We start from the raw sequence: 12,433 nt of genomic DNA on the forward strand, positions 1-12,433 counted from the left end.
TGTGAAATGATGGGTGTGTTAATTAGCTTGATTATGGTAATGATTTCACAACTTATATACATATCACCACATCACACTGACTGCATCCACTGATAGACCTTAGACAATTTGCTGTTGTTCTTTTGGTTTACACTAAGATTCTTTTCTGTCTTTAGGGCAGTCCAGATTCAACTGGGGAATATGTCTGTAGGAAGAAAAAAAAAAAGACAGAAAAGAAGTAAAACATCTCATTGAGCTGGGCACAGTGGTACATGCTTATAATCCCAGTTACCTGGAAAGCTGAAACAAGAGGATCACAAGTTCAAGGTCAGCTTAAGCAATTTAGTGAGACCCTGACTCAAAGAAAAGGGAGGGGGAGCAAAGGATGTAGTTTGGTGGTAGAAGATCCTTGGTTCCAATCCCTAGTACATTTTAAAAAAAAATCACACTGTACCGTTAGATGTATACAATTTTTATATGTTAATTATATCTCAGTAAAACTATGGAGGGTGAAAGTGACAGAGCCAGATTTAGAATTCCAGTCTTCATTTTCTCTCTCCTAAGGTGTCTTCTCTTTCAAGGCTTTCTTTGTGTGTTATCTTTGCCTCCCTCAGGTAACTGCCCCCTCATCTCACAGGTTGACCAAGGTCATCTTTGTCCCCTGGCCTACATTAGTGCCTCCTGCCTGCCTTTGTATCAAGTGTCCACTCTGGTCCAACCAGCTGTGACTGCAGTAGGAGGAAAAGTCCCCTTAGGACAGGATGCAAGAATTCATCAACATGCCTGGCCTTAAATGCAGACTCACCTGAATGCATAGTTGTTTTTTTTTTTAAGATTTATTTTTTTTGGTTAGACACAATACCTTTATTTTATTTATTTTTATGTGGTGCAGAGGATCGAACTCAGGGCCTTGTGCATGCTAGGTGAGCGTTCTACCGCTGAGCCACAACCCCAGCCCCTGAATGCATGTTTTCATTAACTAATGTGTTTATTAAATTTGTATCATACCTGGTAGGGACCAAATACATATTTTTAAGTGATTAGGAGGTGATATGAAGTTAAAACTAGAAAAACAGAAAGGGGGGAAAGTGTCGATTGGTCGGATTTTAAAAACAGGAAAGGAAAATAAGAATACAGGCTGTTCTGTATTCGTGTTAGGAAAGAGAGTTTCCAAACCAGGAGGCAGAGAGATGCCAGAGCAGACTGATACATTATGGGTTCTTACATTCCAGTAAAAATATCTGGCAGCAGAGTTTAGCACCCTTCATTGGCTTCTACAGAACCTGTTTATGATTCATTTTTATTTTTATTTATGTCTTGCTGTGCTGAGGTCAAACCCAGAGTCTTACACACGCTAAGCAAGCACTCTACCACTAACATACACCTGCTGCCCCATTTTGTGGTTCTTAAGTTTATCAGGTAAACCTGGCACAGGGGAGGGGATGCTCTGGTGAGTGTCTGTTTTTTTGAGAACATTCCCTTGTCTGCCACAATCCTGGGCTCGCCATCTGGTTTTACAAAGAAGACCCCTGTTTAGGTGAAGCGAGACAGTTACCTCAGTTACCTTGTTCACCTGCAAGTTCACCATGAAAGCTCTGAAAACCTCAGAGCAGAGAAAGCAAACCCTAAACAGATCACCTCACTGCAGCAAAATGAAACCAAACAGGTTCAACCTGAAACTGCCTGCTGGCCTTTCCCATTTCCTCACCTGGGTGAGTTTTGAGATCATTCACCAAAGGGACCAGCTTTTTGTGTTTGAGTCTAAAGTAAATGCTCATGTCCCGGGATTTCCTACAGTCATAAATTAGCTCCAAGACACAATGCCTCTACTGTTTGTCCCTGACAGTCACTCCCACATACATTTTGAGGTTATAGAGGTAGATTTGTGTGTGTGTGTGTGTGTGTGTGTGTGGATAAGGAAGGAATAAATTTCATAAACACAAGCTGGGAAACCACTGGAACCAAGATGAAGCCAAGGAAAGAAATCTGGGAAGGAAAGCAGACCACAAGCTGTATAGGAGTCAGCAAAGCCCGGGGGCATACTTGTACACATGTGTGCACACACATGCATGTATAGTATTTGCAAATGTTCAATGTCTGTAAGACAATTCTACCTTTTTCTCTGTCCATCTCCAATGAAGACACAGAGCACTGTCACAAAGAGAGCCGCAATGGTGGCACAAAATCTGGAAAACTAGACATATGAGAAAAGTGTGAATAAAATCTAAGATGTTTTATAGGAATGCAATCATAATCAATCAATGTGAGTCCTTATATGTAAAGAAATAGCAAGGTGGAGAGGGGTTTATTATGGGGTTAGTTCACACCACTTGCTGCCAGAAGCACAAGGTACAGTCGTCAAAATGCTTTATGGTAAACATTCAAAGATGATAAGCTCTATCATTAGACTATTCAGGTACAATAGTGGCAAATGGTTGTTGCATTCTGCCCTTTGCCATTAAATTCTGGTGGAAACACCACGAAATAGGTGCTATTGCATCTTCATTTTACAAATGATAAAATGGAGGCACAGAAAGGTTAAGTATCTTGGTCAAGGTCTTGCTGCTAGAGTCAGGGAAGGTTTTAGACCAAGGAAGCCTGGCTGTGTCTTAGTTTTCTACTGCAACCCAAATATCCGACAAGAACAACTTGGAGGAAGAAGAGTTTATTTTGGCTCACTGTTTCAGTGGTCTTAGTCCACAGTTGGCTGACTGTATGGCTGGGGGACAGAAGGGCATGGTGAAGGAAAGCTGCTCAATCATGGTAGTTGGGAAGTAGAGGAAAGTGAGAAAGAGGAGAGAGAGACAGAAAGGGGCCAGGAGTAGATGGAGTCCCCAAGACCACATACCTAGTGACCAACCCCCACCTACCTATTGTTTTCACAGTAAGTCCATTTCAATTAATAATCCATCAAATGAATTAATCCACGGATGGGGTCAGAGACTTTATGATCTAATCTTTTTACTTCTGAACCTTGCGACATTGCCTGATGTAGGAGTTTTAGGGGGACATTCCAGATCGGAAGCATAACAGGCTGCATAAGGGGAATTCTAATTCATATAACACCCTCATCTATGGAGCTCAGTCCTTGTGTCTTGCCTTTTTGAGTTTGTGATTGTGATGGTTATTTTCATGGGTCAAATTTAACTGTGCCACGGGGTGCCCAGATTAAACATTGTTTCTGGTAATATCTGTGAGTATGTTTCTGGGTAAGATTAACATTTGAATTGGAGTTGGTAAAATAGATGTCTCTCTCTGGTATGGTTGGGAATCATCCAATCCTTTGAGGGCCTGAATAGGGCAAAAAGGCAGAGGAAGGAAGAATTTGCCAATTTTGGCTTGTAAGACTGGAAGACACCGCACCACACGACACAGATCACCAAAGAGGTTCCACTTTATTACAAAAGGCTGTGGGTTTATATAGACCTGAGGAGAGGTAGCAGGGCTGAGGTAGATAACGGGTCACCCATTTATTGGCAAGCTCTTCCATATGTCAGTTCCAGAGCCCAAGAAGTTAATTCTAATTGGGGCTAAGGCTTCCCACCAGCAGGATTTGAACATTGGCGCTGGCGGGAACGTTTCGCGCCAGTGAAAGAAACAAAGAGGAGAAAGAGGGTCGTTAGACGCCATGTTGGGGTTTTTCTCTGGGGTACTGCTGCCATTATATGTTTACCCAACATGGCTTCCTGACTCCATGTTTAGGCTAGGACTGGGTCTTCTCCTGCCTCTGTATTGGACTTTACATTTGGCTGCTCTGGTTCTCAGACTTTTAAACTAAGACTGAAATTACACTACCTACTATCCTAGGTCTCCAACTTGCAGCTGGCAAATTGTAGAACTTCTCAGCCTCCTAATCTGTCTCTCTCACACACAGAGTCAGAGTCAGCCCTCAGTATTTACATATTGTGCATCTATGGATTCATCCAACAACCATGGATTGAAAATATCCCCCCTCAAAATGTTGCATGGTTTCTGACATATCTTTGTATAGTGAGGCCTAAGATGGGTGCCTCTGTACTGAACATGCACAGAATTTTTTCTTGTCTCTACTCCTGAAACAACAGAGTATCACAACAATTTACAAAGCATGTATATTATACTAGGTATTAAAAGTCATCTAGAGATAACGTAAAGTATACAGGAGAGTTAGGTAGGTTATATACAAAATACTATGCTATTACATTATCGGGACTTGAGCATCTGTGGATTTTGGCCTCCTGGCTGGGGAGAAAGGTTGGAATCAATTCCCCATGTGTGGATAGGGATAACTGTATGTCCTATTTGTTTTGTTTCTCAGGGGAACCTTGACTAATACAATTACAGTACTATGGTCTATGCTCATTTGAAACCACAGAAGCACAGGCATTCTGAGGTGGAAACGTGAAAGAGACCTACATTTTATTCTAGGAGGGTCCTTTCTGGGGCCTCTTCAGTCCCCTTTGCTTAAGGAAGCTAGCAGGTGAGAGATTGAAATGCATGTGTTTCAACCTGAAATGGTAAGTGCTGTTTAATAATGTCATGCTGTCATTAATGTGCCTTTCAATCATACGAAGGGTGGGGGAACGTCTTCATTTTGAGTAGAGATATTCTCTTTCTTTTTTTTATTGCAATGGCATTTCTCTTCTTGGACCTGAGGTGGTAGATGTAGTTGAAGAGGAGGAGCTAGGCCCCAACAATACACTGGTAGGCTGGGAGTACAAAACAGAGAGTCCAAGGAGACCCAATGAAGGAGTGTGGCCAGTGAACGCATTTTCCTTTTCTGCAGAACAGTTCCCTTGTGGTTGCTTCAAATCCCAAAACATGGCCGCCTTGCCTTTCCGCTTTGAGCAATAAGGCAAAGGACTCTTCCCTTGGTAGAAGATGAAAAGAGGGGCAGCAGGCAAAGAAATAGTTAGGAAACATCCAAAGGAGAAAAACAGAGAGATCTCTAGGTGTGGGGGTTGCAGAAGGTGAGTCAAGACAAGATGTGGAAAGGAGAAGCAATGTTCACTCACCCGGAAGGGGAGGAAATTGGACCTTCTGCCAACAAGCAGGGTGGGAGTTTCAATTTGTGTGGCCTTTAAATAGCAGTGTTTGCTTGGCCGCCACACACACACACACATACACACACACACACACGCCCACTGGAAAGCTGGAGGGCCCGGGGAGGATTCAGGTGGCTGTCATTAAATGCATGAATTCTCATATGTCTTGAATCTTAGAAAAGTCCTGTGGATAACCAGAAAGTGACATTACCTGCCACTCTCATTGTCCCTGTGGAAGATGGGGGTCATGACTGATAGTAAATTAAAGGAAATGAAACCACAGAAGTAACAGAACTGCAACTAGGAGAAAAATTATTTATGCCACATGTAAATGCATGCCTTATTGCAAATAGCAACTTATCCCTTCTGATGATTTTAGACAGCTGTAAGATAACCTGTGCTATATAGCCCAGAAAATTCCAGCCAGGAACATTTAGATTCTGTTGACATTCATTTTTATAAAGAATGTAAGGTAGTCAATATCTGAATCACCAAAACAGCCTATAATTATTTGTATGTGTGAAATAGTCCTTTTATACAATATGCCGTCTATTAAAAAAAATCAAACATTAGTACAGAGTAGGTACAGCTAGTCATGTTGGGCAGTTAGATGTTTCTGGAAGAACCAATAGGATTGACATAATAATAGTGTAAATATTTAAGTCACATAGGTTTGTTGAGATGAACTCCATACTTATTTTAGTTATTGTTTTACTTCAGTTCTACAAAAAGGATTCTGCACTGAATTAATATTTACATTTTAAAATGATCTAGTTTTCATTAGGATGCATCATTTAATACCCTGAAGTCACTTTCTATGAGACCACGTTTTTGAGGAATGGATATAATTCTATTACTTCTAATGTGATAATTATAATTTATGGGTCTATTTTAAAACGCTTAAAAATTTTAACTCAAAATCATCCATTGAGGTGAAATACTTCAATAACGTGATTTTAAAACAGATTTAAGATTTTAAAAATCAGGTTTCTGAGACTGTGGGTATAGCTCAGTAGTATATTATGAGCTTAACCTATATGTTAAGGTTCTATCTCCACCACAAAAGAAAGAAGGAGGAAGAGAAGGAAAAGTAGGAGGAGAAGGGGTGGGGAGAAGATGATTAAGTTTCCTTCATAAAGAATTGTACCTTTTTTTTTTTAAGGAAATTGTGGAAGTATATATATGTAAGCTAATTTTTGCTAACAATACCTATACTCATCCAGAAGAGGTTGAAATAGAGCCTGTGTAGAGAAGGAAATCCAAGTAAGATGGAGTGGGCTGATTGGGTCCTCAGAAAAGACATGGGACAGTCCTGACCCCTAGGGCCTTGGAAGGTGAACTTATGTGGAAATAGGACCATTGAAGGTGGAATTAGCTAAGATGAGCTCATAGTGGAGTGGGGACTTCCTAATACTCTGTAACTGATCTCCTCATTAGAAGGCTACCAGGTGAACACAGACACACGCAGGAGAATGCCACGTGCCTACAGGGACAGAGACTGGGGCTGTGCGGTCGCAAACCAAGAATTGCTCATGACACTAGGAGCTAAGGAAAAGGCATGGAGGAGATTCTCTCCAGAGCCTTTGAGTGAGCGCTGTCCTACCAACGCTTTGATTTCTGAATTCTAGCCTCCAAACCTAGGAGGTAAAAAACATCTGTTGTCCTAAGCTGCCCAGCCAGGAGCCCTAGAAAATGGATGCATCTACCTGTATTTTGGGCAAATAAAATGGTAAGTGGCACAGATTTTAGGGTTCAGAAGAACTGAGTATTAACTGCAACCTAGACAATTTTTCTTGGATGACTTTATAGAGGATAATTAATTTGCTCTGTTTCATCAGCAATGAGATAGAAAAAAGGTCTTCTCAATATTGTTAAGGATATCAATTAGTAAATGGATGAAAAGATTGAGGCACATAGTAGGTTCTGAAAAAGTACTAATTCGCATCCTTTATGTATCAGTTTATGTAAGTGGTCAATTAATATTATTTCACCTGTTCAAGGAAACTAAAAACTTTTCTTTCTTTTCAACAACACGAATTTAAAAAAACTTATTCTAGAAATCTAAACTCCTAGTGATCCACATATCCAGTCACACTTTTGGCATCATGATTTTTTTAAAAGAATTATTCCTACTTAATAGAAAATCATTCATTTATGTGCTCTGTAGTCTTGTTCCGCCATAGAAACGCTAGTTCTTTAAACGACAATTAGGAAACTAGACTTTCTATGACTGTACAAAACTAGAGAACCTCACAAGCCAGGGACAGTGGCACACACCTATAATCTCAGCAATTTGGAAGCCTGCAGTAGGAGGATTTCAAGTTTGAGGTCAGCCTAGGCAATTTTAGTGAGAACTTATCTTAAAATTGGAGGGATGTGGAGTGCACTGAGGTTGTAGCTCAGGGTTAAAGCACCCTTGGTTTTAATCCCGAGTACTGGAAAAAAAAAAAAAGTAAAGAAATTAAAACAGCATAATCAAGAGAAGAGAAGAGGAAGGAGATACCAGTGACCTAACCCTTTTAATAAATTTCTGGAAGACACAGAAGGAAGTGGTAACTACAGAAACACAGTGAAGGTAAAGAAGTTAAAAATATGCCACTCTAGCACATGGACTATTTTGAGTTAAAGGCACTTGAAAAACATCTGGGGCAAGACCATCACTCTGACCTTTCTTCTGTTTCTTGAAAGCAGGAGATAAAATGCCCAAGTGGAAGACGCCCATCCTAGACCACAAGCAAAGCAGGACAAGAAGTGGAGGCCGAGGGAGATCTATACTAATAAACCTCATTACACTAATCCTTACCCTCCTAGCTACATCATCTCCACCCAGCTAACCACCTTAGAGGAAGTCCCTTAGCCTTGCCACATTTTCATGATTTACTACTTTGTCTAAGTCAGTATTTAGAAGTGTTCATCTCTGTGTTTCTAGGTCATCATTTCCCTATGAAGTCTCCCATGACACTCAAAACTGGTATTGAATCAATTTGCATGCTTTTCTTCGGTGGATCTGTCTTATGTCAATTTAATTCTCAGGCTCAGCGGAAAAAAATTCCAAAAGAGTAGACATGAAATTTTGCTTCCCCTACAGAAAAAAAAAAAAAAAAATTCCACCCAGAAGGAGGCATGGAGAGATCAGACCCGAGAAGGAAGCCAGTCTGCCTACAGGGTCCCACATGCAAGGCTCAGAAAATTCAGCTCCCACGTTATCTTCTCTTAGGAAGCTACTTGGCAGTATGCCTCAGCAAAACAACAGAGCAAACCAAGGAAAAGACAAGAGGATCCAGGAAACAGTGGTTTCAAATGAGGTAAGTAATTAAGGGAAGTCCTGGGGTGACAGCTGTGTGGCAGACCCAGACAGCAAGCAACTGAGGCTTAAGGAGGAAGTTATCTTGAGAGGAAACAAGAGTATGTGTTTTTAAAATCTTATTCTAAATTTCAGATTTTAGAATAATAGAAAGAGTCCAACCGTGCAAAAATACATAGAAAGACAGGAAGACAATTGGAGAGCCACCTTGTTAATTAAGACGGTTTCATTGCACGCAACAAGAAAATCAATGTGGCTCAAAGACTCAAAACTTTACTATCTGACATAACAAGGGCTCTGTGGGCAGGGAAGCTTTGGATGGTTGGTTAATTCACGGGTTCTGATTCTTCCTCAAGCATATAGTTTCTTTCTCTGTCTTTCTGCCATGATCACTCATCCAAAAGCTGTCCGATCCCCCTCACAGTCGCCAGGTGTACCTGGCTAGCTCTTTCAGGGTTCACATCCAACACAGCAGAATTCCAAAGAAGATACTATGCCTCTCTGAGAGATAGGACACCTTTTCAGATACCCTCGGAAGACATTCTGTCCTTTCTCATATGCTGAAATTGTGTCCTGTGCACATCTAAACCACTGCTAGAAAGGAGAAGGGAATCACTGCAGCAGAAATTGATTACCACCCATTATCCCTTCTGTGATAGAACTCCATGAACTACATCTGGACACATAACCACCAGGTGAGAAGCCACCTTTCCCAGGCTCCCTGGCACTTCAGTTTAGTCATGGGACTAAGTTCTGGCCAACAGGATGTATGTGGAAAGGACGTGGGCCATTTGTGTATTGTTCCTTTAAAAGAAGTCGTGTCTTCTCAGGGCATGGTGGCGCATGCCTGTAATCCCAGTGGCTCAGAAGGCTGAGGCAGGAGGATCGTGAGTTCAAAGCCAGCCTCAGCAAAAATCGAGGTGCTAAGCAACTCAGTGAGACCCTGTCTCTAAATAAAATACAAAAATAGGTCTAGGGATGTGGCTCAGTGTGGTTGGGTGGTCCTGAGTTCAATCCCTGGTAAACATCCCCCCAACCCCTGCCCCCCAAAAAAGTTGTGTCTTCTCCACTTCCTCACTTCCTCCTCTGGCCAGCATGACAATTGGCAGTCATGCGTCAACTTCGATCATGAAGATGAGTACAATGCTCAAGGGGGTGACAGAACCCCAGGGAGAGAAGTCTGGCACCCAGGACTTCCTCATGGAGCTGAGACCACGTAAGAGGGGAGAGGGATTACCTACTGTCCATTTCCTTGGAGGATGATTAAAGCAACTGAAGCAGTGTCCTGATTACTGCAATGTCCGTGCTTCACTTAGACCAGAGGTCCTCAAGTGTGGTTCCTACACTGGCAGCATCAACACCACCCAGGAGCTTGCTGGAAATGTAAATTCTTGGGTCTTACCCCAGACCTACTAAGTCAGAATATCTGTGAGTGCAGCCCAGCCATTTGTGCTTTCAGCAAGGCTTCCAGGTCATTCTGAGTTTGAACAACACTAATCAGTCCATTTTACTGGATCTACTCTTTCTGGCTGAGGAAGGATCTGACCTTCTTCCCTCTGAAATCTATGAGCATGAGGGAGAGGGAAGACACCTGGAAAAAGTGGGGTTCTGTTAAGTTCTGTTGGTGAGGTTGGGTGGTCGCTGGGTAGACTACCAATAGCATCTGCTACTGTTACCATAAACACGGTTCATTGATGTTGACGTCTAGAATCAATATGAAGATAAAAAATTTACCTATAGCTTTAGAATTTAAAGGCCACTGATGATACGAAAGTGCTGATGGCAGACTGAGTCATGGAAATAAGAGGAGAGGTGAGGAGAAATGTAGGAGCAAGAGAACCACCTCTTTCCTCTCTGGTGATTCCATAATTGAATCTGCTGAAATAAAGTGACCGTAGACAGACTAACAGGAGAGAAGTCGTATGAGTTTATTATATGAACAGGGTCAACAAAGGAAAGTTAGTACCCAGTAACCCACTAGGATGGAGAAGCTTAAATACCCGCTTCATGGGGCAGAGGGGAGTGAGAGGTATAGGTTATTTTGGAAAAAGAGTAAACGAATTGGAGGGGGGATAGTAGAGGATAGGAAAGGCAGCAGAATACAACAGACACTAGTATGGCAATATGTAAATCAGTGGATGTGTAACCGATGTGATTCTGCAATCTGTATTTGGGGTAAAAATGGGAGTTCATAACCCACTTGAATCAAAATGTGAAATATGATATATCAAGAACTATGTAATGTTTTGAACAGCCAACAATAAAAATTATAAAAAATAAAGAAAGAAAAAAAAAGAGAATAAAATTATGACTTTTGCAGGTTAAAAGAAAAAGAGTAAACGAATTTTAGGGGAGACCAAAAGGCCTAAAGAATAGACGATGTAGCCTGAGACAAAGTCATCCGAGCTCCAGGTGTGTGTCAACCCTGGTCTTCCTTCCTATGCTCTGTGTGGCTCTCACTCAAATGATGAGATATCTGGGGAGCCCAGCTTGTGGCTGAGGCCGCAGGATCACAAGTTCAAGGCCAGCTTGGGCAAGTGAGTGGGACCTTCTCTCAAAATAAAAAAGGGCTGGGGATGTAGCTCAGCGGTACAGCACCCTGGGTTCCATCCCCAGTACTGCCATAAATAAATAAATATCTGGGGAAGGGATTCACAACAATTTACAGAGATACCTACTGGAGGATCCAGCCTTTTTGGTATATAAGGGAACTTCAAATAAAACCCTTCTGTGCATCTGCTGCCCCAATGTGCTCTCAGTTTGAAGCCTGATGAGACATATTTTGGGGGTGTCATTTTCCAAGCCCGGCAGCACGAGCTTCAGTTAATTAGAAGGAATGCATTTTTATATCTATTTCTTGGCATGGTGAATATAGTTAATCATGTGTTGTATATTTCAAAATCATGGAGTAAAATTTTGAAAATCCTCACCACAAAAACTGATAAGCATGTGCGATAATGGATATGCTCATTAGCTTGGTTTCATCGTTCCACATTATATACCTCTATCAAAACATCACATTGCACCCCATAAATGTATACAATTATCATCAATTAAAAATAAATAAATTTGAAAAAAAGAAGAGAGATGAAAAAAAAAATGAGGCCTAAAGAGAGTGTCCCTGGGCGCCATGATGCCTGCCTATAACCCCAGAGGTTCAGGAGGCTGAAGCAGGAGGATTACAAGTTCAAAGCCAGCCTCGGTAACTTAGCAAGGCCCTAAGCAACTTAGTGAGACCCTGTCTCAAAATAAAAAGATAAAAAGAGCTGGGGATGTGGCTCACTGATAAAGCACCTGTGGGGTTCAATCTCCAGTAACAATAACAAAAAAAAAAGAGAGAGAGATAATGTCAACAGTTGGCATAATATGATATGAAAGTGTTAATTTAAAATTATGAATTCAACCAAAATAGGGACTTAAACTAAATCTACATCTTGCATATTAGAAATCAGTAGTTAATTTTGGAAAATACAGCATCAAAGAATAGCAGTTTTGACATATTATTTAAAGTCATCTGGCAATTACCAATACAATAAAAATAGAGATGATGAAAATAGTTTAAAATTTTTGGTTGATTTTTCATTATTGACCCTTTCCTACTATTTGATTTTTTAAAACACAGGGCATGTATTCCTTGGATGAAACAATTCTGCTATCAAAAAATTTTAATTAAACTTCCAGGAGAGGGAAACACAAGGTGAACAGAGACCTCCTACTCCAAGAGTTTCTTTGCAAAGCTCTGCTTTGTCCAGGAGAAGCCACCAGAATGTTTGAAGAGCTTCAGCAGAGACCTGTCTCATGAAGCAGCTTTAAAAGTGGTTGAATGGGACAGGGTTTGTGACAAAGGACTCTCTCCTCATTGGCATAATCCTCTGGAAAGCTGTCTGGAAGCCCCTGTGGCTGGGGAATGGGAACCAGCTCAGGGCAGTCTATTGGCAGCATTGCTACCTTTTATAGAAGGCTCTCTGGACGGCCCTGTTTTCTCATTTAGATGTAGAGCACATATTCCTGATAGATAATGGATGTTTTCATCCAGAGAATCCTCCTCACAAGCTTCTCAGCTCTGACCAGGCAGCTGAATGTACACATTATGGAAAGTCATAATATTTCAACCATCATCGACCCC

General features: G+C 41.3%; 1 non-coding gene and 1 pseudogene across 1 annotated transcript; both read left to right on the forward strand.

The window, feature by feature from the left end:
* LOC107139353 overlaps positions 1–12,433 on the forward strand; it is a 118,032-nt pseudogene that overhangs the window by 61,974 nt on the left and 43,625 nt on the right.
* On the forward strand, positions 81–186 carry LOC125617823. The gene has a single exon (XR_007348936.1). It is a non-coding gene; the product is annotated as a small nucleolar RNA SNORA31 (small nucleolar RNA).

This window comes from Marmota marmota, unplaced genomic scaffold (assembly GCF_001458135.2).
Source record: "Marmota marmota marmota unplaced genomic scaffold, marMar, whole genome shotgun sequence".
NCBI classification, from domain to species: Eukaryota; Metazoa; Chordata; class Mammalia; order Rodentia; family Sciuridae; genus Marmota; species Marmota marmota.